Source organism: Canis lupus, chromosome 30, assembly GCF_048164855.1.
Source record: "Canis lupus baileyi chromosome 30, mCanLup2.hap1, whole genome shotgun sequence".
NCBI lineage: Eukaryota > Metazoa > Chordata > Mammalia > Carnivora > Canidae > Canis > Canis lupus.
The window spans coordinates 15,831,669-15,859,291 of record NC_132867.1 but is presented as its reverse complement, the minus strand read 5'-3'; the positions used below and the strand labels follow the sequence as shown (position 1 = coordinate 15,859,291).

General features: G+C 38.4%; 2 long non-coding RNA genes across 2 annotated transcripts; one reads left to right on the top strand and one right to left on the bottom strand.

Moving 5' to 3' along the window:
• Positions 1–362: 362 nt before the first annotated feature.
• LOC140621479 (uncharacterized) lies at positions 363–12,073 on the bottom strand. Its single transcript, XR_012021194.1, has 2 exons — positions 11,938–12,073; positions 363–549 (listed from the first exon to the last, which is right to left on the bottom strand). It is a non-coding gene; the product is annotated as an uncharacterized lncRNA (long non-coding RNA).
• A 13,166-nt stretch (positions 12,074–25,239) lies between these two features.
• On the top strand, positions 25,240–27,623 carry LOC140621370 (uncharacterized). The gene is made up of 3 exons (XR_012021082.1): positions 25,240–25,472; positions 26,431–26,499; positions 27,439–27,623. It is a non-coding gene; the product is annotated as an uncharacterized lncRNA (long non-coding RNA).

Here is a 27,623-nt window from a genome sequence, read left to right as displayed (position 1 = left end):
GGCTTATATGTGTTTATTCTCTTCAGTTATCCAATAGCTGTTACTTATCAAATTATCACCCAAACTTTCAAGCTGTGTCTTAAAATGAATATACATGCTTCAACCGGATAGTTGCGAAAACTTATTAAGAAACCCTGCACAGGTTATTTAAAGATACCACTTACCCAGGATAGGAATTTAACTGAAATATATTAAATGGCAGAGAAATAGCAACATGTGGCAGAATTTTCAGAAAAAGAAATTAGTACCTGAAGATAGGTAAAGATACTACATTTTTAAGGTGGGATTGTGATGGGGTATTGAGCTGGGTCTCTGTTTTTTTTTATTTATTTTTTATTTTTTTTTAAATGACCAGATTAGGATTTAGTCACAAAAAGAGTTTATTCATAACTGCGAGTTGAAAGACTGTAGCTGTTAAATATAAAGTAAACATTTCTGCCTCTCCTTTGTTCCACTTGTGTGAGTGCAGACACATTTATCCGTAAAACTTTGTGCTTCTGGCCACAGGCATCTGTTTACAGTTTCTTGTCCTGGAGATATTTGAAGTGCCTGGGGGAGGAGGGGGAAAAAGTTGTGTGTTATGGGTGCTATTGGTAAGAATGGACAGAAGGAGTGCAAAATTTGCAGACTGGTTCTGCGAGCTTAGGCATATTTTAGGATTTAATTCTACATGGAAGCCCAGAGAAACATAATCCTGTTGGCTCTATTATGATCCTAAATTTTTCACACTGCCCCTTATTTGTGGAGCTAATGTCTTCCCAGACACTGAAAATAACGACTTGCCTCTTGAGCCACATATTGTAGTAATAAAACAATGCAATTTACTTCGGAGGAAAAGATTTTGTACGTGGTCTTAATGCTATGTTTAATGCCTACAGTTTGAGAATCTCTATGGAAGAGTGAGAACAGTCTGCACAGGTTTGTCAATCTACTGTCATCTTTAGTGAGGGAAACCTGCCTCCCCCAAGGCCTTAGGAAGTAGCTTCTCTCTTCTATTTGATCCACAGAAATCACTTCCTTTCTCATTATTGTATCACTTTATCTGATCTCTTCTATCTCCCTCCTCCTCCCTCCCTCCCTCTCCAACCCCTGCATGTTTCTCAGCTTACTCTTACTTCCAACCTTTTGATGTGTAGGATTATAACTTTTATAATGATCAGTTCTGGATCAAAGTGTTACAAAATATGCTGCACCCAAAGATAATTGGTAGGAAGGAGTAATGCCACAGGAAAATGAATATTGTTCCGAAAAGAAATATAGGCCATTGAGAAAGATTTCCAGGTCTCCGTTGCAAATAAGATGTGATCGTGATTCGGATGGAAGAGAGCAAACAACCTATGTGGTGATCAAAACAGCTCAGGTTTTTCCTTGCTTCTCCAGCTCCGTGTGTGCGACCTGCCTCTCCCAGCTGAGGCTGTGGGGACAGCTGGAATGTGAAAGCAACACGTGTCACATAGCTTGCATTCACACGCACTGCGTTCCCATATTTCTGACCTCTGGTAAAGCCGTCTTCGGTGCCGCCTTCTCAGGAGCTTGGAGTTTGTCAGGGGTCACGATTCCGATGACTCTGGTCTTGGGCCAGTTTCCCCCTCCCCAGGCACTGCAAACTTTCACACAGTTCACTGTGGCCTTTATTATATATGGGAAGTGCTTCTTATTAAAACATCAAGAGTAGAATAACTGGTTTTGCACTTGCAAAGCCGGAGAGAGTTTATTTATACTTTGTCACTCAGTAGGATTATCATCATTATTATTCAGCTGTTTGTGTACATCAAGTGTGCATGTGTGTGCATTTTACTGATTGATGGATTGATATTTTCTTAGCTTTTATTACTCCATTTTATTAGTAAGACGACCTCATACATTTCTATCGTTCAAAGTTACTTTGATCTCTATATTTTTGATTTATGAAAAAACTCTCCAAGTTGTCTTCAATGTCTTTCATCAATGTTTTACAGTTTTCAGACTACAGGTCTTTCATCTCTTTGGTTAAGGTTATTCCTCGGTATTTTATTCTCTCCAGTCCAATTGTAAGTGGGATTGTTTTCTTAATTTCTCTTTCCACTAAGTCGTTGCTGAGAGTTTTTATCACAAGTGGATGTTGTACTTCCTCAAATGCTTTTTCTGCATTAATTGAGATAGTCATATGGAATCTATCCTTTCTTTTGGTTATTGTTTTTTTTTAGTTTTTATTTAAATTCCAGTTAGTTGACATACAGCGTAATCGTTTCAGGTGTAGCATACCTGCGTCTTAAAACTCATTGATGCTTTCTGCTCACTTATCTGGTTGCCAAGGAAATTGGAAGGCCACTCCGGGCTCCTTCATTCACTTGCTATCACAGTCTGCACATTATTCAAGTGCTTACTTTGCTCCTGAGTTAGTTTTATGTTCCATAAAGCCTGATCCTTCCTTGGACTGAAATTTGAAGTTCGTCCTTTTTTTGTCACTTGCCTACTAAACTCCTGGGGCTGGGTAAGAATAGACCTGAAGCTTCTGCTAGCATAACATACAGAATCAGGCTTGTTCTCAGAGTATTTGAAACCTTACCAGGTGCTCACTTGTTTAACTCAGCCCTGTGTTTCCTGCAAATGCTATCTGACTGGGGATGTTTTAACTGCCTCCAAGGGCGCCTCTTGAGTCTAATAAGCCTTGCTTGCTTTGGCCTGGACTATAATAATCCAAAGGTATTTCGGGTACTACTCCGATGGTAATTCTGACCCACTTACTCCATAGCAACTTCTGTTGCCGTGACATGCTGCAAATATTTGAGAAACATTTTATAATGCCAGTATATGCTATCTTTGGCCATATACAATTTTTTATTGTCTATAAGCTTTTCTTCTTACATGAGAACATTTGGGGTGAATGCAGGAACATAGGCTTAAATGCAGGTTCACAGGCTAAAAAGACCTTATGAACTTGGGAACATAGTTGATGAAAATTTATATTACATGGGTCAGGATGTATTTTCTTTTTTTTTTAAATATTTTATTTATATATTCATGACACACACACACACACACACACACACACACACAGAGAGAGGCAGAGACAAAGGAAGAAGAAGAAGCAGGCTCCACATAGGGAGCCCAATGTGGGACTTGATCCCAGGTCTCCAGGATCACGACCTGAGCCAAAGGCAGGTCGCTGAGCCACCCAGGCATCCCCAGGATGTATTTTCTTGACCCTAAGTTATGTGAGGCAAAACACTAAACTAACATGAATTTAAAAGGACACAATGTAAGTAAGACTTCTGTAACTTCCTATCAGAACCGTCTTCTAAATATCACAATGGTTGCTCTGAAGCAGTGGTTCTAAACTTAGAATGAAAAGGGGTGCCTGTGTCACTGAGTCGATTAAGTGCCTTTGGTTCAGGTCATGATCCCAGGATCCTGGGATTGAGCCCCACATCGGGCTCCCCTCTGTGGGGAACCTGCTTCTCCCTCTGACCCCTGCTCATGCTCTTTCACTAGCTTTCTCTCTCTCAAATAAATAAATACAAATATTTAAAATAAATAAATAAACTTAGGAGGAGTGGCAGGGAAAGAGGATTTTGTCCCCCAGGGACACTCAACTACATCTTGAATCATTTCTGGCTATCATTTTGGGGAAAGGGGATGTTAATGGTATCTAGTGGACAAAGGCTGGGGATATTGCTAAACATCTTACAATGTGCAGCACAGAATCCACTTCACCCTCGGTAAAGCATTATTCAGCCCCAAATGCTGATAGTGCTGAAGTAAAGCAACCATGCTCTCGAGACCACATCTCAGAGGCATGATATCCTTTTATGTCTTTTGGCCAAAATAACTAGATTAAATTTCATTCAATTATGAAAGAAAGGGAACTTAGCCTGCAAGTCCACCACCTTATGGTAGCCATGTCTATTTTGGGACAAGCCTTTGACCCCTTACTCTGCTGCATATTTTCACAATATTGCAGTTGTAGAATTCCTTCCACTTTTGACTTTGGTATGATTGGACTTTTGAAACATATATTCTATATTTTAGAAAACAAATTAAATAGGTAGGAAAGACATAAGATTCAAGTGTGGGCGTGGTGAAGTCGAAAGACAGTGGAGTGTACCTTCTAGGGCCTCTCTAGGCTTCAGGGATTTGTGACTCACATTCTATAACCTAATATCATATTGAATAATTATTTTAGAAGCTACAAAACACCCAACTCAGCAGTATTTGCCAATGAGCACAGTGGTAGGGAGAAACACTTTGCATAAATAAGTTTGGTTGAGTTGATAGAATTTAAAGGCTAGTAGGATGATTCTATATTGAATTCAAGTTCTGGAATTTATAGCACAACGTCATTTTACTGTATTTGGTACCAAAAATTGCCCATATCGCTCCCAGGAAAAAAATGTACAAATAATAGTTCTAACTGAGGAGCATAAGAAAAGTTATTTAAAAAATTTGCAAGACGAGAAAAATCTTTAATAAAATATGATACTATAAATTGTATTAAAATTCCTGTCAAAGCATCTTGCAGAGTAGACCTTTACATAGATAATGGAAAGAATTAGCTAAAAGTAATCTCATAAAGAAGTGTATTTTTGATTTAGTTGCAAGCATTTTGCTTAGTTATCAATGGTGGATTTAAACTATATCTGGAACATTTTTTTTTTCCTGCTAAATGTAAATGAACTCTGCATTCTTTGCTTTCACTACGTGATGAAACAAACATACACACGTGTAACCTATTCTCTTTGTCAGAAGCAGAATTTAGGATGTTACTAATTATGAAAGCAAAAGGAACAAAGTTATCTCAAAACAGATTTGAAAGTGTGAGATGTAACAAAATTAATAGCTCACAGAAGGAAAATACCCCTAGAAGGATACATCCAGAGTTTTTGCAAAGTTCACCTTACCTTTTTATGATATTGCCCAATTTAATTATCTTTCTTGTTCTTAAGATTTACTCCTGACTGACTTTTGGTTATTTATAAATCAATTTACACCCAAAAGATGAAAATACGTTACCATCAAGACTTCCAAAAAAATATGGCACAGAAAACGAAGGCCATCTTCAAAAAAAAAAAAAAAAAAAAAAAAAAAAACTGTAAAAAAAATTTAGAGTCCTAGCAGCTATATTAGAATAACTATGCACCTCCCAAATGGATACTTTTAAAAGCAACAACACACACTTGGATGTGTGAATTCTGATTTTTTTTTTTTTTTTTTAAGTTGTGCTAGTTTGTGCCTTACAATTTTGCTAGTGATACATTTCTGTCTTGGGAATGTTTATAGAGCAAAGGCTGCCTGTTACCCCACCAGTGAGCATGCTTGCACGCACACACACACACACACGTGTGGAATTTAGAAAGGATACTTTCTCTGTTGTAACTAGGCCAACATAATATTGTGATGCCTTGGAAACATCTTTAAGTATTGACTCCGAAGAGGGGATGGCACTGATTCAGACTCTATGAAAGTGACGGAACCTGATGATCCAGTTTGTTTAAGATATCAATCATTCTTTATTCAATTGAGCAGAACTTTGCATCTGAAAATAGTATGTAAGTCTCACAACTCTAGAATGATGAAAAACAGAATGGACTCGGAAGATTTTGTATTTAGAGTACAGATTTGTCTCTATTTTGGCAGTAGTGATCTAAATATTTTCTAATAACCTAGTTTAAAAACAACTTTCCTCCTTGCCTTGGTAATTGAGAATTTATAGAGCATACATATTATGGCCTAAATCAAGTTTTTCTTTCTAACAAGCAAGTCATTGTTTTTCAATACATAATCTTCCTTTTGGGCCCTTGTGACCTTTCTTCATTCGAGCATCTATATCCCTTTCTTTTCTTTTTTAGTTCCCACCTTGTAAGTCGTCTGTTGGGTCACTCCTCCTCCGTCCGGGTCAGTCCCAGGTCATCTCGATATTTGGTAGCATACCTGAATCAATTCCAGCCCTTCTGTTGGAAACAAATTTTTTCCACTTCCAAGCTGCTTGTACTGTATAAACCATGCGTGATACCGGCTGACATAAAATTATACTGGTAAAATAGATTCTATCTTGATGCAGTTATAAACCACTTCAGGCCATCTCTTCCATGTATAACACCTATTAATTCTGTCACTGGAGCTCCCAACTTGTGTTTACTCTACCGTTTCTCTCTTTTCTTTCTATCCATGCCTATTCCATCTGTTTGACACGATGCAAAAATCTTTCTGTTTGCCATTATTTCCTGTGAACAATAGCACATGTCATTTCACCTTGCCAGCACAAAGTTTTGCTGCTACTTCAGCGCATTTCCATTCAAATTTTTTGGCAAGCTACGAAGAACCATGATGTTCATCCTACTGAAAATACAAAAGACTAAGGTATAAAGGTGACTCTGCATCTCATCTTTATTAACTATTGGAGTCTGGTGTTTGAAAGGAGCAAATGTAGATGTAGATGGAGGTCTTTTCTTAGCTTAAACTGAGAACAGCTTTTTGGATTCAGCAATCCAGGCATATATTTGTATGTCTGATTTGCATTTGGAGAAGGGAGGATAGAGAGAGGAGGAAGTTTTGTGTCTGAAGCCCTGGGAAGGCTTTGGAAGATGAGAACAAAGGAAATATATAGGATAATGTGGCATCTTATTCCTGGATGGGGTGGTCATGAGTAGTTTGAGTCCTGAATTCAGGAATTAAAAATATTTTCCCCATTTCTGCCTCGCAGGGTAGACTGAAGAAAAGCCAGGGCCCCGATGGCACTACAGTGTAGCACAGCACTGAGGACACCAGACAGGCAAATACACTGATGCCCCATAGACTGTGGCAAAAAGCCAGGAGAGTCTGAACCAGCACAACCTGCTAGTTTTCAACACTCAAAACACAAAATGGCCAGAATTTCTTGGTAGGTACTCTTTGGAGCCTAAGATTCCTAATAAGCAGGGAGCAGAGAGAAGCCCATAACATGGTGTCTTCATTTTAGTTGCAGACTGAGGCCTGAAGATGTTTGAGTTTTCATAAATAAAGAGGAAGAGAATGTTGGGTAGTATTACATGGGGAGAAAAGAAACAAAGTAGAAATCTGTCAATAAGCAAATATTTAAGAGAACTTACTTTTTAAAAATCTCCTTTCTTCATTTCCTGTGATGTCTGATTTGAAATCAGAATCATTAGATACAACTGCTAGTTTCAATTTGGAATTAGATTTGAATTTTGAGATCCAGTACTTTCCTATAGTCCCAAAAGTTTTCACTTTTTCCTCTGTGACTTTTATAAATTTACTTCATTTTGGGGGGATACCTGGTCGCTCAGTGGTTGAGCATCTATCTTTGGCTCAGGTCATGATCCTAGGGTCCTGGGATTGAGTCCCACATCAGGCTCCCTGCATGGAGCCTGCTTCTTCCTCTGCCTGTGTCTCTGCCTCTCTCTCTGTGTCTCCCATGAATAAATAAATAAATAAATCTTAAAAATATTACTTCATTTTTCTGGGTCAAATATGATATGCTGTATGGAAATTAAAGACACGATTTGGGCTATTTCTATGCATATAATTGTTGACCAAGGCATTGATACTCCTTTTGACTATAGCATGGACACTTCAATCTACCTTACCTTTGGAGAGTTTTCGGTCTTATGGCTTGAGTTCCAGCAGGAAACCTTATGTTAACCTACTTATCAAGCAATTTTGCTAAATCTTAATGGAAGTATTCCAAGAACAAGACTATCAAACTTCTATCTTCTATAAGTGATGAGGTCACCCAAAGATCACTTACAATCTTCCTTCCTCTAGCATGTGCCTCTCTTAAGTGTAACTGGTTTTAAGCCACATGCTCTTAGAGGTTTTTGGCTTTTATCCGAACACCTGAGATAGAAGTCAGAACTCTAGGATCTATCTCCTTGAGCATGTATTCCGGTACCTTTTTTAAGTGAGGCCCTCCAGGTGTGAAGAACAGTAAGCCATAGGTGGCAGAGTTATGGTGGCTTCTACAACTGCTTCATTCTACTAGGTCTAGTTCTAAGTACCTCAGGGATGAAGGTTTGTGTGTTTCACAGCAAACAGTTTCAGATTACCAAGATCATCCAGATGATTGAGATGTACAAATTAAACATGGTACCCAGGGGCAAACAAGACAAAACAAAACAACACCCAACAGCTAAACACGTACCAGGAGTTAACTTTTTTTTTTTTTTTAGATTTTATTTATTTATTCATGAGAGACACACAGAGAGAGAGAGAGAGAGAGAGGCAGAGACATAGGCAGAGAGAGAAGCAGGCTCCACACAGGGAGCCTGATGTGGGACTCAATCCTAGGATTCCAGGACCATGCCCTGGGCCAAAGGCAGGCACTAAACCGCTGAGCCACCCAGGGATCCCCAGGAGTTAACTTTTAAACAGTGAACCATCGCCCGCCCCCCCCCCCCAAGCTGTTTTAGCAAAGCATTAAAAAAAAAAAAAAATCACTGGGAAGTTTTTCAACTTTGTGGAGAAAAATCCTGTTTCACCTTTTTCTTGTGTTGTGAACATGACCAGCTAAATAATTAATTCATTTTAGAACTTTTCCAGTGGTGCTTGGACTTTGTATAAATGCTACATTTGCTAAATTCCCACAAAAGCCCCATAAAACTGATGAAATATTTTGTTTCAATAAATGTTTCCAAATACTAGTCCAAGACATTCTCTTCAAAGTTATAGATGGCATCTTTGCATGCTTAGTTTGATTTACAACAATTTAAAGTGTTTGATTTTTAAAATTTGACTGGAATAGAAATTCACAGGAACAATAAATTTGTCTTTTCTCTCAGAATTGCTATAAAATTATATGAAAATATAGGAACTCTCTTGGCATAATGAAATAGTTAAAATGGCTTTAAGAACTAACTTCCAGGATGCCTGGGTGGCTCATTGGTTGAGTGTCTGCCTTTGGTTCAGCTCGTGATCCTGGGGTCCTGGGATTGAGTCCTCCATCCGGCTTCTCACAAGGAGCCTGCCTCTCCCTCTGCCTGTGTCTCTGCCTCTCGCTCTGTGTCTCTCATGAATAAATAGATAAATCTTTAAAATAAAATAAAAACTAACTTCCAAGCCAATGTTTATATTATGTAAAACTAGGTAAAGACAATATTAACAAATTACAGTGGGAAAAATAATAAAAGAATAAAAAACTTTTGCTGAAAGTTTGAATTGGGCTTTTTAGACATAAGAAGAAGAAACTAGCCCAAAGTAATTTGATTTAAGTGAGAGAAGGAGGTCTCGCTGGAATCCAGATAAAACTGAATCTTGAAGTGACAGGACTGGTTAGCCCCTTCTCTCCAAATAGTTTCTTCCTCTTTCAGGTTGTCTCTCTTTCAAGGACCATGGTTTTTTTCTGGGCTTTGCTTCTTAATTTGCTTTTATTCAAGTTTTCCCAGCTGGCTTCTTCTGCCATTTTTTTCACTGGGCTTCAGATGACTGCCCAGCCTTTGATCTTGCATGGCCCCAGGCTCAATTGCAAATAGTTAATTGGTCAATTGGCCACAACCCTCTGAGTCTCCTAGAATTAATTCCTAAGTGGGAGAATCTGCCAGGCCAGGCCAGGTGCATTAGACAATTTGTGTCTCCAAGACCACCTGATATAATTAAGAGGATGATGTGTTTTCTACCTCTCCACTTTTTCTATACAGTGTTGACACAGCTTCTATCATGTGTGTGAAGATGGAAAGGGAGGGAAAATTGAAATTTTATTCATGGGAGACACCAACCAAATGATGGCTATCATCCTCCAGGATCCTAAATGAGATTAACTTCTAAAAGCGTGCATTCATTCATCCATTCATCCATTCATTCATGCATCCATTCATCCCAGCATTCAGTTACCTATCAAATATTTATTGCATGTCTAATATGCCTTGGACATTGTGTGAGGTGGGGAATTACCTCTCATCTCTAGGCCATTTGGAATTTGTTCTATACGATTTAGAACTTAAGAGCAATAAGGAAGTGTATAATTGTTTCCTGATTGTTAGTCTTGTACCTATAACTGGACTTTTTGTTTCTCATGGGCATGGGCTATCATAATTTGTATTCTAACACAAGCTGAGTGTACATCTTTTTTTCAATACTTTATTTATTATTTGAGAGAGAGCGAGAATGAGCACAAGCAGGGGGAGGGGGAAAGGGAGAAGTGGGCAACCTGCCAAGCAGGGAGCCCAATGCAGGGCTCCATCCCAGGGACCCTGAGACCAGGACTTGAGCCGAAGGTGGATGCTTAACAGATTGAGCCACCCAGGTGCGCCAAGCTGGGTGTACATCGAATAAATAGGTAGCACTCTTGTACTGGCTCTTTATCATCTTTGCCACCTTGCTTTCAAAATTAAAACCTTGGGAAAAATAGGGTTTAAATATTGCTGAAAATAAAGTCTGACTACAGTTCCTTAAAGTAATAAGTCTCTTTACTTTCTCTTTTTTCTCTTCACTTTCTAGAATAATTGTCTAAAAAAAAATTGCCTTTCCCTTGTTTGGAAGCCTGAAATGAAGAATACTACTTTAGTAGAGATAATATACTATTCTATCTTGACTTTGACTCTAAAAATTACATTAAGTTTTCTTGGGATCCCTGGGTGGCGCAGCGGTTTGGAGCTTGCCCTGGGCCCAGGGCGCGACCCTGGAGACCGGGATCGAATCCCACATCGGGCTCCCGGTGCATGGAGCCTGCTTCTCCCTCTGCCTGTGTCTCTGCCTCTCTCTCTCTGTGTGACTATCATAAATAAATAAATAAATAATTTTTTTAAAAAAGTTTTCTTTAACTTTGGAAGAATTTATTCTGGTCTTAGGAAAAATATCATAATTTTTTGCACCATTCTATAGAAAATGATATTTGGGGAGTTTTTTGCACATAATATTCATCTAAAGCCACTACAATTCTTCATGGATATTTTTTTCTCTTCATCATGAGGAGACACCTCTGTGGATCTTATGCTGGGTATAAAGGAGGTATGGAGTGACATAGGTAGGGGGCCACCTACAGGGTGTAAAGTTCTGAGGCTGATTGTTAAATTTATAAATCACAAGTATATCCATGTTATGGTTCCATCCATGGCTGAAGTTGTTTATTCATCAAATACATATTGAGCATCTACTGTGTCCTAAGCACACTTCTGGGGTTAGAGTAGTGATTGAGATAGAAAAAAGTTCTTTTCCTTATGGAACTTATCTTCTAGAAGATGAAATTCCCAAGCTTTTCAGAATTATGATGTATTTTAATGGCTAGTCCAAAAAAACAAGACTTAGTTTTTTTAAAAACTGCATAGTTATTCTCACATGGATGTTTAACATCTGATCTGTTTTTTAAAAATTATGTCCATGATTTTTTTAATGTACAGTTCACATCAATGGGCAGCTAATATTTTATTTATGAAGTACTATGTGCTCCTTTAAGAAATGCAGCTTTAGCATGGTCCAAAGAAAATATGCATCCAATTATATTGTTAGAATTTTCTTCAAAGCTATCCGTGCTGGTTTTTAATATATGTTCACACACTTAACTAAAACTTGGGAGATGGGGATGGGGGTTCAGGAAGTTAAGTTTCTTTAAAATTAGAAACCTTATTTCCTTTAGGTATACATTTATTTACTTATTTATTTATTTATTTATTTATTTATTTATTTATTTATTTGATCTTGGATTTAGGTTTAATTCTGAAACAAATGGAATGTACTCAGAATCTATAGATGGAAAAAGTTTCAGGGCTGCTGGTACCAAATGTTCTCTGTTATCTAGATTTCTAAAAAACTTTACCAGGACACCTGGGTGGCTCAGTGGTTGAGCATCTGCCTTCTGCTCAGGGCAGGATCCCGGGATCCTGGGATGGAGTCCCGCATCAGGCTCCCCGCAGGGACCCTGCTTCTCCCTCTGCCTGTGTCTCTACCGCTCTCTGTGTGTCTCTCATGAATAAATAAATAAAATCTTAAAAAAATAATAATAATAAAATAAAAAATAAAAAACTTTACCTTTGCATCATTGGGTGATGCTAAGTTTCCTGTTCAATTCACTGTATCCAGTGACCTTTTGTGGCCTCTGTTCTTGCAAAGCTTTTGAGATGGGAACACAGAGCATGTTGTGTTCCATGGCATGTCAGTCACTCTCTTTGACTTTACTTGTGTTCTCAAGTCAATATGTTCCAGATTAATGAGGCATTTGTTCTTAATCAAGAAACGATTTAAGAATACACTTTTAATTTTAACGACTTGTTTATGATTAATTGTTTCTACATGTCCTTCTCATACTTGAGGACACTTCAAACCTGTTGCCTTTTTTGGACAGTTCCCAAATGTCTGAACAGTGGTAGTTGCTATGACCCAGTGATCTCAAGGGACTGAACAACAGGGTTACTGGTTTCCTCCAGAAAATCATTCAAATATATCTCTTAACTAAAAATTATTTTGAAAAATAATAATTTTAAAGGAGTTGTTAAGCAAACTGTGTGGTTATACATCATTTGTTTTTAATGTTTTCTTTAAACATCTATATCTGATGAAGTCCTGTTTTATGAGGAACCATGTTAGAAATAATTTGTGAAGTAAACTCATTTTCCCAACTAATCTATATTATGCCATTAGCTGATTTAAAGTGTACTATACTGATTTATGTCTTATCTTTTATTTCAATAACTAACAAGTGTGTGTGCACATGCTTTATTTGATGCTACAAAAACCAAGTGTTCATGTCCTTTTAATAATAACAACTAACATCTATTGAGTATTTATTATCTGCCAGATTTTGTTCCCAGTGTGTTGAATCCATTAACACATTTACTATTCTCTACTGCCAATTTTGGAATCCTGTTTTATTCCTGTGTTACAGATCAAGAGATTGAGGTCCCAAGATGATAGTAATTTGCCCAAGGTCACATAGAAGTTACATGGTAGTTTAGAGATTAGAACCTAGGAGTCTGGCCTCTAAGACTCAAGTTCCTAAACATAAGGCTATACCACTCTATAGACAAAAATGCTCCTGGTATTGCCAATCCCTTCTTCGGAAACTTATTATTGTGGCCATTGTGCCAGCTACTTCGTCCTTTGGTCCTTCTCTTACAGGTGCTGAAAACGAGACAGATGAATTACACCCTTTCAAAATTTATATATTTGTTTCTTTACTATATTTATGCCTCTTTTAAACAGTTATACTGACATTTATAGAGATTATAGAAAAATCAGATGAGAAATGGAAACTTGGATTGGCAGGATTCCTCTGTATCCCTATGATGCCTTTGAGCATGAGAAAGAATAGTACTAGTTGTTTTGTGATAATACAAATCATGTTTTGCTTGCTTAAGTAACTTTCTTTTGGGTTGCACGATGAGCTCATTCCATTTCAAAGAGTTGTAGGAGAAATATGGCTCACTTAGCTTTTAAAATGAGGATTCAATATAATTATGTCCCACCTTGTTCCACTCAGGATTCTATATTTTAGAATTATTTAAGATTCATTGTCGTTCCCAATGTAAAGCCTAATGGGAATGATGGGTTGAAACTTTCCTACTACTGAAGACAATATCATAGAAACAGAAAATTAGTCAGATTCATTGTTAAGAAATGAATAAGCATGGCTTGAATTTTTCTTTTATAAGAAACTTTCTACATGTTCCTGACAAGTCCAATGATCTCTTTGAGGCTCAGCTTTCCATTTGGTAAGTTCAGATGGTGGGAATTTTATTTATCAGGACTCTTTGGCTTCCATGTTACAGAATCCAACTAAAACCGATTTGAGCAAAAGGGAGAATTTAGAAGACCCAACAGTAGAAATCCTGCTGGACTTGAGGTAGAACTGGAAATGGAGACCTGAGCACCATTAGGACTCTGTGTACTTCTTGCCTCTTTGACTTTTTGGGGTATGAGCTTTCTTTCTTTCTTTCTTTCTTTCTTTCTTTCTTTCTTTCTTTCTTTCTTTCTTTTTCTTTCTTTCTTTCTTTCTTTCTTTCTTTCTTTCTTTCTTTCTTTCTTTCTTTCTTCTTTCTTTCTTATTTCTTTCTTTCTTATTTCTTCTTTCTTATTTTCTCCCTTATTTTGTTCCACATGACTGGAAATATAGTTACCAATAGTTGACCTAGTTTTACATAGCATACTTCTGGTACCCAAAGAATGATAGTTCTGGATAAAATATTCTCAGGGATGGATTCCAATATTTTCCATTTGTGTCAGGTGCCTGACTAAAACTTAAAAGCTTTGGCTAAGACTATGAGGTCTATGACAGGGAGTATGATAAAGTCATTTCAAGTCTAATTTTTACTCCAGGGCCAATAAACTGTTGCCCTATAACAGCGTCTATGATATACTCACGAACAGGATGAGGAAAACAGGCATTTCCCAAATGAGGGAGCTGGACATATAACCCATGTGTGTCTGCTGTAGTTAACACGTGCTTATATATAATAATAGGCCTTTTCTCCCTTTGATCACAAATAAATGATACGAGAAGTCTACTTTGATGGAATAAAATATTTATCCCCACACCCATTGTACATATATAGATTCTTATATAAAGCATCTTTGTCTATGATTTCCCTGTAAATGAGTATGTGTGTATTTATTAACTGGTTAAAACTGAACTTTGAGATTCATGGATAGTAATTGTTTAATTGATTAAAACTGAGTTTGGGGGTTCAGGGAGAACTTGGAATACAAGATAGAGATTGTAGAGAGAACGTTAAATTCTGGATTATTGCAAGCATAACAAAATAATACATAAGACTTGGGACCAGGAAAAATAATAGTATTGAAGAAAAAAATGGAAGATTAGTTGAATATGGTAATTAGCAGGTCAGAAGTGAGATTAAAGAGAATCTTTTATGAAAGCTGGAAACCAGTCTGAATTTGGAGTTTGAGTCTTAGAAGAACCAGGCTCTGATGGATATTTTCTGTTTGACAGACATACTAGGAAGGAACCAGACTTGGGTGATGAAAAAGACACACTGTATAATTTATACATACGATGCAACATGCAGAAAGCTGCTTTTTCAAGTAAGTATCTGTCCAGGTGTGATGTGGACATGGTAGTTTCATACTTTCCCCAGTGAGGCCTTGTAGTACTCAAGACTGTGGGTAGTGCTTTGCCTGGGAGGAAGTCTCACATGAAAGTTTAATTCCCACAAGTTCCTGGTTGCAGGAGGAGTGATGGGGAAGGTGGACACCATGCACTTGACACTTCATTGTATCCTGTTCTCAATATGCTTAAAATTTTGTGAAGGAGACCAATCATAGTTCACAAAGGATCAGACAGCAAGGCTGTGTGTGTATACTACTATTTCTGTTTAGTGCATTTTTCTCTCATGGGTCTTGTGTCACCTGGCATCTGTCCAAGGTTGTTTTATTTTTTTGCTCTTTCTTGCCATAGAGGTCATGTGTTGTAATTTGGACTCTGGTCTGCAGTTCATGTTACTGCATGCACTGTAAATTCAGTCAGCAAGCCTTTACTGAACAGAAAGTACTTGAAGCACTGTGTGGAGAACCCTGAAGAAAGTATTTTAATTCGGAAGGGTCACTGACTAACAGAATAGTTCTAATCATTATGGGCTCCAGATCGTTCTGTCTGTTAGCACTGGTTTGGGTAGCAGGCGGTTGTGGACCAAAGGCTGGGAGAATTTCAGACAAAGCTTGAGGGAAGTTTAAACCTACATGGGTCTGAGATCCCAGGCAGGCAACACAGATGAAAGCCATGGGAAAAGCGATGAAGCCAGAGGAATCAGGAAACAAACACAAAACAGTTATAAATAGCAAGGGACAGAAGTTAGGTAAGGAAATGAGTTTAAGGACCAGGAAATTAAAACAAAACAAAACAAAACAAAACAAAAAAAAAACCCCAAAAAACACATACACAAACAAAGAAACAGTAAGAACTTGCTAGTCTCAGGGCACCTGGGTGGCTCAGTGGTTGAGCATCTACCTTTGGCTCAGATCATGATCCCGGGGTCCTGGGATAGGGTTCTGCATTGGGCTCCCTGCAGGGAGCCTGCTTCTCCCTGTGCCTGTGTCTCTGCCTCTCTCTCTCTCTCTCTCTCTCTCTGTCTCTCATGAATATAAAATAAAATAAATAAAATAAAATAAAATAAAATAAAATAGAACTTGTTAGTCTCGGGGCTGGCCATTCAGGTGGAATCTGGAACCAATGTCAGCCTGACTCTCTGGAGATTCAGAAGATACGAGCAACTGGCCCATAGACTGAAGGGCAGAAAACAGATTCCATCTTTGACTTCCTTTCCAACCTTGTGGGCCTCATTCAGTTTTAAATGAAGACCATGTTTTATCCAGAATAGTTTAGATGAGCTTTGTTTGGAACTCTTCTGAACTTTGACTGCGGATGATACTGTCCTACCCCTTAGGACATTTTTCTTTCTGAAATAGCAGATGTTTCTGCATAGGTTATACTGTCGCTCACAGATGGAGAATAATTGACATAATGGATGTCAGACACTAAGCCATGTGCTTGCCACGTAGTAAACACTCAATAAATGTTAGTGATGATGATCATATGATCATGTGATTGCCATTTCTTTTCTTACTGCTTACCCTCGTAAATGGTGCCACACACAGTGTAAGTCATGTGGGAGTCAGTTGCCTGTGGTTCACACAGGCCTCATAATTATTTTGAAAATGCATCTGAAATTTCAATTCATCCCAACAAGAGATTCCAGGCACATTGTATCATATCTCTCTTCTTTGACCTAAGCATACACTATAAATGGTTCTAGTTTCTTTAGCTAGTTTTAGATACAAAAACAAACAACAACAAAGAAAAAACCCTGTTTCTTCGTCTCAAACCTTTTGAAAAGCGAAGTGCATCATGTGGCTCTAGAGTAATCACTATCAATGTTAAGATTGGAAAGTGAACATTCCCGTTACTGCAGAGACAATGGGAGGTTTCAATCCCCAGATTTCATTTGGTACTGTCCTCAGATGTTTTTTGTTTTTTTTTCCCCAAACATTTATCCTAGCACCAAAACAAAGTTCACTTGTCTGAATTCCTGGTATTTCTTTCAGTTTCCCTTTTTTTTAAAAAATGGATACTGTGTTAGAAACTGGACAATCTTCAACAACAGTTGCTATTTTTAGGAACATGGTATCTGTCCTCATCAATCTCTGCTGTTTCACACCTTATTTGCTTCAGAACACTCAGATAAATGCCATCTGGCCTGAGTGCTTTATTGAACTTTGCTTTCTTCGATTGCAGCATCTCTTCATTGGAAACTCTAATCTCAGCCTTTCTTGTGAAAAGCGTTCTCAGAAATTAGAATTTCCCCATCATTTCCTAGTTTCAAATATTGCCAAAGAACCAAACAAAAACCCTCTCTGGGCTTGTGTTCCCCTAACCTTATTCTTCCCTTCTGACTACCTACGACATCATCCGGTGGTTTAAATGCCAGTGAGTCTATTATCTAGCCAAGCTAGATTTCTACTTTAGAAGATTGCCTTTCATTCACAAATGTTTTACCTTTTTCTTCTTTTAGAAGTGATTCTGTTCAGTCTTCTGCTTGTCTTTTTTGACTATCTTCTCTGATGTATTCAGGTCTCTTTTCTCCTTGGTGTCAGCTTTTGATGGACAACCAGTTAATTTCCTGGACTGATATTTTGGGCAAGAAGACCTAGCAGACATTTGAGCTCCCTTTGACCCCAGATTCTATAGTTTTGTAACTTTTCAATTCACAAACTTTCATAACTTCTGCCCACATAGTCTTTGTTAAATGGGAATAACACCCCTGGTAAATTTTGTATCATGGTGCCAGATCATCTGAGTTTGGATTTTGTCCCTGATACTTTTTAGTGGTATGCTGCTGGCTGAATTGTTTAACTTAAGTTTTCTTATTTATAAAATGGGAATAATAAAACTATCCAGTCTTCATGGTTGTTATGATAATTAATGTATCGTGTACATTAGGAGTTAATAAACATAACATGCCTAGAAGGTGCCTGACACATTATAAATGTGTAACAACTGTTAGTAGTCTGTTATTCCCCTTGATTCAGTGGATGTTAGATTAGCCACAATATCAAATACCACCTGTCACAAAGCTGACGCCTTAAGTGGAGGATAGAACAATGTCATAGTGAGAAAGGAAAGTCATTTTATACGAATGTGAAAAGGAAATCAGATATACCTCACAATATTAGTGAACACAGGACATGATCAAGAAAATTTGGCAGAAGTTTTTAAACTTAGAAGACATGAAAACAAAAGTAATGCATGGGAAGGCATAATTTACAGTATTAATAGGTAGTAAGTTTTTCTAAGACAGCTTACTTATCTCATATAACATCTTGATTTCATTACTAAAATCACGAGTGAGAAGATAGGCTTAAATTATTATTTGGGTGATATGAGGACAGTTCTCCTTTGCCCCATGCTGACCATGTATTCCTGGACAAGTCATTTGACTTAGTATTTCTTTCTGATAAGGCAAATATATCATTTTGGCATCAAATCAGGACTTTTGCCCTTTGGAGGCCCTAGTAGCTCATAGAAAGGAACTACCTGTGTCTATTTTTAACCTACTCTTTGTAGGCATGGAATCTTGGTTACATGGAGTCTAGTGTCCTTGGTCTTGAGGGATGGTCTTAGTCCAGCATGATTAGCATGATAGAACAGGGTTTTGAGAATCTGTGGCTGTTCACATGGATGTATTTGAGTTCTAAAACTCATTCTCTGGAAAGTTCCATAATCCATGGACTCTGATTTATAAATTATATACATCAGTCAAATAGATAAATTGAATGTATATAATATAAAAATATATAATATGGAAATATTAAAAAATCAAGGCTGTCAGTCCGGGCTACTGGCCTGGGCTAATCCCACACATGGTTTAAATGTTTGAATAAGCTAAGGCTGCTAGTCTTGCTCCAAAACTGATCAAGTGAACTCTCTTCCCTGTGGTTGCGACTATGAGACCAATATCTCATGGGGTGATCTCCTTAATGGTTTCTGTATAGAGCTTCCCTGAGTGATAATCAAAGGACTCCTAATTTGCTTAAAGGGTGAAACACACTGTATCTATTTGTAATTAAAAAGTAACTTGGATGGTTGTTCATGAAAGTTGTCTCTATAAAGAACATCATTTCCCTGCCTTGACTTTGTTTTTTCTACTTTAGTTAATAATAAGAAGGTGACCACACATGTTTAATGCTTGGCTGGGTAGGCGATCTTGAAACCTTTGGCAATACCAACTTTTAAGCTCCTATACCAGGATTGGGAAGATGTTTGTTCCCCCAACCCCTTTGTGAGCATATAACCAATATTAATATTTTAACAAAACATTATTTTTGGGGCTGCCTTAATGTCTGAACATCATGGTAGTAGACTTTCTTTTTTTTAATATTTTATTTATTTATTCATGAGAGACACAGAGAGAAAGAGAGAGAGGCAGAGACACAGGCAGAGGGAGAAGCAGGCTCCATGCACAAAGCCCAACATGGGACTCCATCCCAGGACCCCGGGATCACACCTCGAGACAAAGGCAGACACTCAACCACTGAGTCACCCAGGCGTCCTAGTAGACTTTCTTTTTGCAATGCTTAGAAACAATACTACTTGGTATGTCATGCTATAAGGAAAGCAGAACTGTCTCAATATAGTGGATCATCCAGGCATCTCAGGGTTACTGGATGGGTAAACACAGAGTTACTCAAGGCCTCCATCTTCCTGCTCTGCTCACTTTCAGGATGTTCTTCTCATCTGCATGGTTGAATGTGTGAAATATTATCTCCAGGCAACCATGTGTCTAGCTAGAGCTTTATTACTATAGAGGAGAATGCTGCTCTGGGGAAAATCTGGCACCAAAACATGTACATTTTTTTTTCCTCTAGTGAAAACTGGCAACTGCAACTTCCATTATTTTAGAAGTGCAGATTGGCTTTGCTAGTGAAACCACTAAGATGTCCTAGCTGATGCTCTAATAAGATTAAAATTTGGTTTTGTGAGGAACTGTTTGTACCAATTGGGAACCAAACTGTCTGAGGTAGGGAAAATGAGAAAAAAGAAGTTTTGTGTACAGGTGCCAAGAAGAGGGTAAAGAGGGGAATGAAGAAGCTGGGGAGACTTTGCATCCTCCCAGCTGGCCTCAGTGCCTGCCATTATGGAAAGAGAGATTAAGAGGGGCTCCTGGCTACCTCAGTCAGTGGAGTGTGTGACTCTCGATCTCAGGGTCGTGATTTCAAGTCCTAAATTGGGTTTGGAGACTACTTTAAAAAAAAAAAGATTTAGAAAGAGGCGTTAGGAGCAGAAGCAGAAGAAGCTATTTCAATGAAAAACTACAGAAGCAGGTAGTGATAGAATGACAAAGATAAAAATAGTGATATCTATACCATTTGTTCAGTGCTTACCAACTTCTGGCACTATGCTAAGCACCTAATATATTAATATATATATAAAGTATTCCGTTTAATACTCAAAAAATTATGTGAGGAAAGAATTATTATTCGTACCATATTAAGAAGGAAAAAGTAGTTCTGAAAGTTTTCATATCTTGCTGAAGGACACAGACATAATAGGCAGCAGGGACAGGTTTGGAATCCAGATGTGATTTTAGAACCAAATTCCAGAGCACCAGGTTAGTGTTCCAGTCCAGCTATAGCAAAGTATGGCTCAGAAGCTGAGGGAGAGTTCACTCTTATGATTTTCAACACCTTCCCCCACTCCCATCCCTTCCTCTCATTCCTTTCATTCCCTAAATCCTCTACCTACCCATCCACCCCCCAAAAAAAGTCTCTTGCACAGCAGCCTTGGAGTTCTTCTACAGAAAATGGAAGTATACCAGAAGGATCTTCTTAGGGAGGGGCCCAAAGCAGGGACCTGGTGAGAAGGAGCTTGGAAGAAGGGGCCCCAGGACAAAGAACATTAACTGACTTGTTTCTGAGCATACATAGGCTCCCCACAGGACTTTTTGGAAATAGAGGAGAACTTGCAAGGGAACTTAAGCTCCTAGATAATTTGAGTGTTAAGGTTGCAGCTTCCTCATTGGTCCTCCTGTGCTAATGAGGCTCAGAACCATCTAGTTATAAGAGTACTGCCAAAGACTCTCCATTCCCCAAACTTTTCCCAAATGCTTCTCGGTCTGCCAAAATGGAGGTATTGGATGAGATGATCCCTGAAATTCTTTTTGGCTCTAACAAACTATGAATTCAATTAACTTCCAGCTGGAACCCAAATTGGGAGAGGAGGAGCAAATGCTTTTTTACTGATTATGATTCAATGAAGAAGAACCCAAGGCCAGTGAGAAGAAAAAATGGAAAGTGATGTAGCTAAGGGCTAAGGAATCATCTAGAAAGTTAGGATTTTTGAAACACAACATGACTAGAATGTTTTGTTTCTATTTCTTTAACAAGAAAATTCTAGTATAACCAAGGAAATCATGGTTGTAATCCTTCCTCCTGGGGCCATCTGCCCTGGTGTGGAGTCTCTAATGTCACCACTGGTTCAGGCTACTGGGCCTCCCACTTCTGGAGATGAATATGAAATAAATATTATGGGAAGTTATTATTCCCTTTCCTCAATGATGAGTACCTTAAGAGTCCTCCTAGATTAAATAGATGGAGGAATTAATTTATATAATCATCTCTGTTTGTCCATCTCCATATGTATCCTTGCATTCCATTTATTCGATAACTATTCAGTGAGCACCCTCCATATGTCAAACACTGTGCTGGATGTTGGGAAAAGTGGGTCCAGAAAAAAAGACACAGTTGCTGCCATTGGGAATCTAAAACAATTCAGTGTAAGTCACAGTCAGAGAGGGAGTTTCAGCCAAAGTGTTCATTGCTACAAATGAGTGGCGAACCAAGTTGTGCACATTATAAGAGAGAAGCACTTTATAAAATGAATGGGACTGGGAAAGGCATTTAAAGAAGGATCAGCCTGAGTTGGGTCTTGAAGTATGAGCATGAATTACCTGTAGGAATAAGAAGAAAGGCATTCGTGGAAGCAGATACATAAGAAGATATGGGAAGAGTTTTATATGGCACATTTAAGCAATAGCAAGCAGTTTAGTATGACAGTTTTACATGACTTTGCACACATGATATTAATATGGAAGAAGAAAAAGATGGGATTATTTCATGAAAGGCTGGAGTAACATGCTGGCTGGCCAAGGTGTTTGATTTTATCATGAGGATAATAGAAAGTTGCCAAAGCAGTTCAGATGGGAGAGTAACTTATTCCTCAAAAGAATGAAAAATAAGGTATCCTTAAACTGAGAGCCCATTTGTGACTCCCACTGCTGACAGTGACTTCTAGAAGTGATTCCCATTTAACACCATCTTACTGGCAGTTGTCCTCATCCTTAAGTTCTCATCGTCACAGTCATCACTTGAGAGTATTTCAAAACCCTAATGGCCTAGCTCTACCCTAGTCCAATTAAATCAAAATTTCTAGGGCTGTGACCTAGGCATCAAGGATATATTAAAGCTCCCAGGTGATATCAAAGCACAGCCAAAGTTGAAAACTGCTGTGCTAGTAGTATTCCAGAAATCTGTCAGGACTGTTTGAGTTCACTCTGTTGTATACTCTGTTGAGTTTCAGCTCACTTTTGCCATCCATTAAGGATCTACTGAATTCTGTTCCTGTCAAGTTTTCATTCTATATTTCTGAAGAAGGGCTTTCCAGGGAATTACATGGGACTTTTCTCCCTCAATTTGATCATAATTTATTGTCAGAGGCGGAAAAATTAACCAAACATTATAATGTGGTCAGATAGTTACTCTGATGTTACTCCTTGCACAGGTGGCTGTGGAAGGGACACTAACGTCCAGAAAGGGAAAGGGAGGTGAGGTGTGAAGGAAGAGCAGTACTGAGGTGGAGTAGAAGTTTTCAGGGATCAAGGATGAGAGGATTATTCCAGGAAGAGAGATCAGAATGTGTAAGGCAAGGAGGCATTAAAAAAAAAAAAAAAAAAAAAAAACAAAACATGGCAAAGACCCAGGGTTCTCATGGCACTTGTTCATACTTACTGTGTGTACACTCCTCATATTGTTGTGTGTGGTTGATTTTATATGGATCTAGTCTTATTTCTATCCTATGAGGACATTCAGGGTAGGTATGCCCAGAATACAGTCTTATTATATCATATAATAGCCTCTTAAAACCTGAAGGGGTTTCCAGAAAAAGAAAAAAAGCTAATCAAGAATTTAATCAGACAGCAGGTTGAAAACAGCTAACTCAAATACAATGAGGCAACTTAAAAATAAAAAAGAAGAAACAGATATTCATGGGAATCTATTCATAAGATGAACTGAAACCAGAAGTTATTCTCATGAACGTAATACCAGACTAAGTGTCTCAGTAGTGTCCAAATGCTCTTCACCTCCTAATCTGACTTAATACCTGATTTTTCCCTGTACACTCTCCTAAATGAAGTGACTTCCTTTGGTCAACATCCTAATCAATAGGATCACGTCTCTCAAATTTTATCCCTCACTTTGAAGTCACACTTTGACTCATAAGGAATTTCCACCCTTCCTTACAGCTGTTGAGAGGAGAGTCCTAACAAGAGGAAGTTGCCTCGTTATGCTCTCCCCACTTCCTTCCTGTGGCTGTGTCATTCCTGAGTCTGGGTCATCCAGCTGCATCCAGGAGTCTCAAAGGATGCCGTGGAAGTGAGTCGAGGTCATGACCTCTTCAAAGCCATAGCTTTTAGTTTTGATTTGTATTTAAATTAATCAGAAAGTCTAAGAACTGACATTATCAAAGCTGACATCTCAGGGAAAAGTATTTATGATGAATGTATTTATTGTATAACTTTATTTCAAAGTTCTCACCATTTTGTGTTGTTTTCTCACTAAGTTTTACAAAAATTATTTTTTTAAAGATTTATTTATTTATTTATTTATTTATTTATTTATTTATGATAGACATAATGAGAGAGAGAGGCAGAGACACTGGAGGAGGGAGAAGCAGGCTCCATGCCGGGAGCCCAATGCGGGACTTGATCCTCGGACTCCAGGATCGCGCCCTGGGCCAAAGGCAGGCGCCAAACCGCCAAGCCACCCAGGGATCCCCTACAAAAATTATTAAGGGAGAAAAAAGCAGGTGGTATTACCTTCATTTGGACTGGTAAATTGTGACAAAGTTGCTTTCTTAAAAATTGTTTGGAACAAATGTTGGTAGGACTTTTTTTTTTTTTTTTTTAAGCAAGTAGAAGTATTCCCAATAGGTATGTGTTGAAAAAAAAAAAAAAAGGACACATATATTGTTTATTTTATTAGAAAAGGACACTTGGGGGTTGCATGCAATAAAAGCTTCATTTGCTGGTGGTTCAGGGAGTTGTTCTAAGTAAGAGGATTGGATTGAGTTAATATTTAGTTAATATTCTTACTTCTTAAATTTGCACTATCATTTCAAGAAAACTAGTCTTGCCTTTATTAAATACGTACATAGAGCTCTATAGCCATCCTCTTGGCTTTATGTTTGAGCTTTATCATTTTGAATATCTTAAATATATTCCATTTCTTATTTCTGTGAGGTTCATTGGGTTCATTCATCTATTTCTTTATTCTCTCCACAGCCCCCGCCCTGTTTAGCAAATATCTCTTAATTCCACAGTTCTTTAAATTGCTCTGATTTAAGCCACATTTTGTGGTTCTTGAACTCCTGTTTGAGCAAAACAAATAAATAAACATAAATGGTGCAGAATTAGTTGCAGAAAATTCCTTAGGATAAGGCTGTAAACACAGCTATTTAAAAATGTCTTAGGTTTATCTTTTCCAGATATGCCAATCTCAGGGCAGAGGTAGGTAAGGAAGGAGCTTTTGTGACTGCTCTCTCCGAGTTTCAAAACATAAGAAAATATATTCTGATGTTCAATTCCAAGGCAAGTGATAAAGATCAAACACTCATTTCATTACAGTATTTTCATTTTTATTGAACAGATTCACTTTGGATCTTGCTTGCATTTGGAATGTTTACTTTTTAATAAGTGATCTGTTTAAATGTGGATCAGAGAACAAGAGTTTCTGTTTTACAGTTCAACTTTTGACCTTGGGGGATGAATGGGTGGAGGCTAAGACGAAAAGTCCACTGTGTTTCTACTGAACTTTTTACCCTTAAAAAAAAAAAGAGAGAGAGAGAGCAAGTTTAAAGTTCACGCAGTGCACAAGAGGTCTCCACTGGGGATTTCTGGTATTATTAACTTCCTGACCTCAGATAATTAAAAAGAAAGAGCAGAGCCACCTCAGACTATGACTCAACTTTGAACTTTTAACCTTCCAAGTAAAGTATTTAAATTGTAAATGGTAGACCCTGGAAGCTTTCTTATTGCTATTAACTTCCTTCATCTCTGGTCACAAAGTTATAATTTAGGCCAAAAGCATAGCCCGAACTTTCCTTTTTATTTATTTAACCTCTTTTAGCAGAAAGAATTGAGAACTCTATTTACCTAGAAATGACAGGTATTCGGGAGAAATGAGTGAAGCCTGAAGGGTCATCGAGTCTTGGAGTGAGAAGCAACCCAAGACAATCTTTCTGGCCTGCTCATTTGTGAAGGAGAATACTGAGAACTAGGGAGGTGAGTGATTTCCTTAAGGTCCAATGAGTAATAGGAGAACAAAAGAGCATCCCTGATTCATTAGCTGTACTTGTTTCAGTAGTGGAGGGATTCAAACATGACTGGGGGTAAGGAATATTTCTGGATGTAACATAGGGGTTGAGATTTTTACATTAAAATTAATAAAAGGGAAAAAAAATCACTGGATAGGGAGTCAAGAGGCCTGGGTCCTAGTGACCCCTTTACCCCATTGATGGTACAATCTTAGGAAATTGTTTAACTTTTCCAAGCCATAATTTGCGTGGTTGTAAAATGGAACATAGTTGAGAGGAGGTGATAAGCATCTAAGACTGTTCTAACATTTTTGATTCAAGAATACTTGCTACCATGCATGTTTAAACACTGTATACATATACAATTCTCAGCAACAGCTGGGTTTTCTCAACACGGAGGATAGGGCTAGATGGCATGATTTTAGGGTAATTGGCTATATCACAATGGGCTTGACACTGCTGATGAGGCTCTCCTTTCTGTAAGAAAAGACAAAAATCCCAAAGGAAAAGGGGGAATATCATGTAAAGAAGTATAAGAGACAGGGAAGAAAAAAGCAGAAGACCTGGGACAAAAAAAGGACAGGGAGGGGTGGGGGGAAGGCATTAGACACCAGGGTGACAAAGAGCCAGTAGTCCCTTCAGTTGGATAGGACCCAGCCAATGCTTTGTGATACTGAGAAAGTCAATGAGTACCATGTGAATCTGCCGAAGCCACATGCTGTTAATACCCAAGCTTAGAGAGGCAGCTCTCACTGGCACTTGTACAACACGCAGCATGCTGAAGAGACAGTCTTCGGCGGGCCCACTCTTCCCTCCTGCTGTTTGCTAACACCTTTATTGCCTCCAGTTAGTTACTCACACCACTCTCATTCCCATCTGTCAAGGAGAGTTCCCTTCCAACATTCTGTCCTCTTTTCTTATACAAGAGACCCTCCCAGTGTGGCTGCCCAGCACGGGAGCTGGTACTGAGCTGGATGTCGCAAATCTGGAGTGGGGTGAGCAATGATTTTCTTGTTTCCTGGTCCCAAAAAGCAAGGGAGATGGGACTATCTGATCCTGCGTGAGACCCTCCTGCAGAGCCAGCTGGAGGGGAGGGAGAGCATGGTGGTTGTCCAGCTGGAGGCTGTCTGCTTGGCCTGGAAGCAGAGGGTCCAGGGTCACTGCCTGGTCAAAGTGCTAACAGCTGTATTTGACTCCCATCTCATCACAGATGTTTACCCACCCAACTCCGCTCTCAGCTGCTTTAAACGAATTTACTTCTCCTTTATAACCTCCTCTGTTCCTTCTAGCCTCTACCCGCCCCAGGCCAGCCAGGGCAGGTAATTAATATTTGAGCAAGGGACTGTACTGATGTATGTCTGAATAAGTGATTAAAGGTGCAGACCTATGGGCTACAAATAGCTATTAATCCCAGTTTTGGGTGGGTAAAATTACCCAGTTTTTCCTCTGTTCAGTAAGCCCTATTTATTCACTAAATTTCTCCCACATTTTCTAGTCTTGAATGCATTCCTTCCTGTGTAGATGTCCAGAGTACAGTCATATGAACCTCAAAATCCCCAGAGGAAGGAGGTCACAGGTCACCATACAAAGCATGACTGTCATCATGAAATAAGTAATATTGCCTCATTGACACGTACCTTCATCAACATCTAGAAAGGAAATAAATAAAGGACTAGGTCTTGTCTGCCAGCTACCCCTGCAATGGAAAACATCACAATGAAAATAAGATATATTGTGCTTGTGAAACTTAAAAAAAAAAAGGTTTATGCCATTATTCTCAGTGATGGGCTATTGCAAATTCTAGGTAGCTGGATTCAGGCAGTGATAATAATTCTATTTTTAAAAATTAATCTTTCTTTCTTTCTTTCTTTCTTTCTTTCTTTCTTTCTTTCTTTCTTTCTTTCTTTCTTTCTTTCTTCTTTTCTTACCTTAAGGTGATGGGAGAAGAACAGAAAGTTAAGCACAACCCAGAGAGCCAATGATAAATAATTCGGTATGTGAATTATCTGCAGTGAAGACTCTCCTAAGCCAGGCCAAATCAACTCCCCTACAGGTAGGAGAGTCTGAGTGCTTCCAAGGGTAGCCAAGCCCCTCACCGCAATTCCCAGCTGTCCTGGCC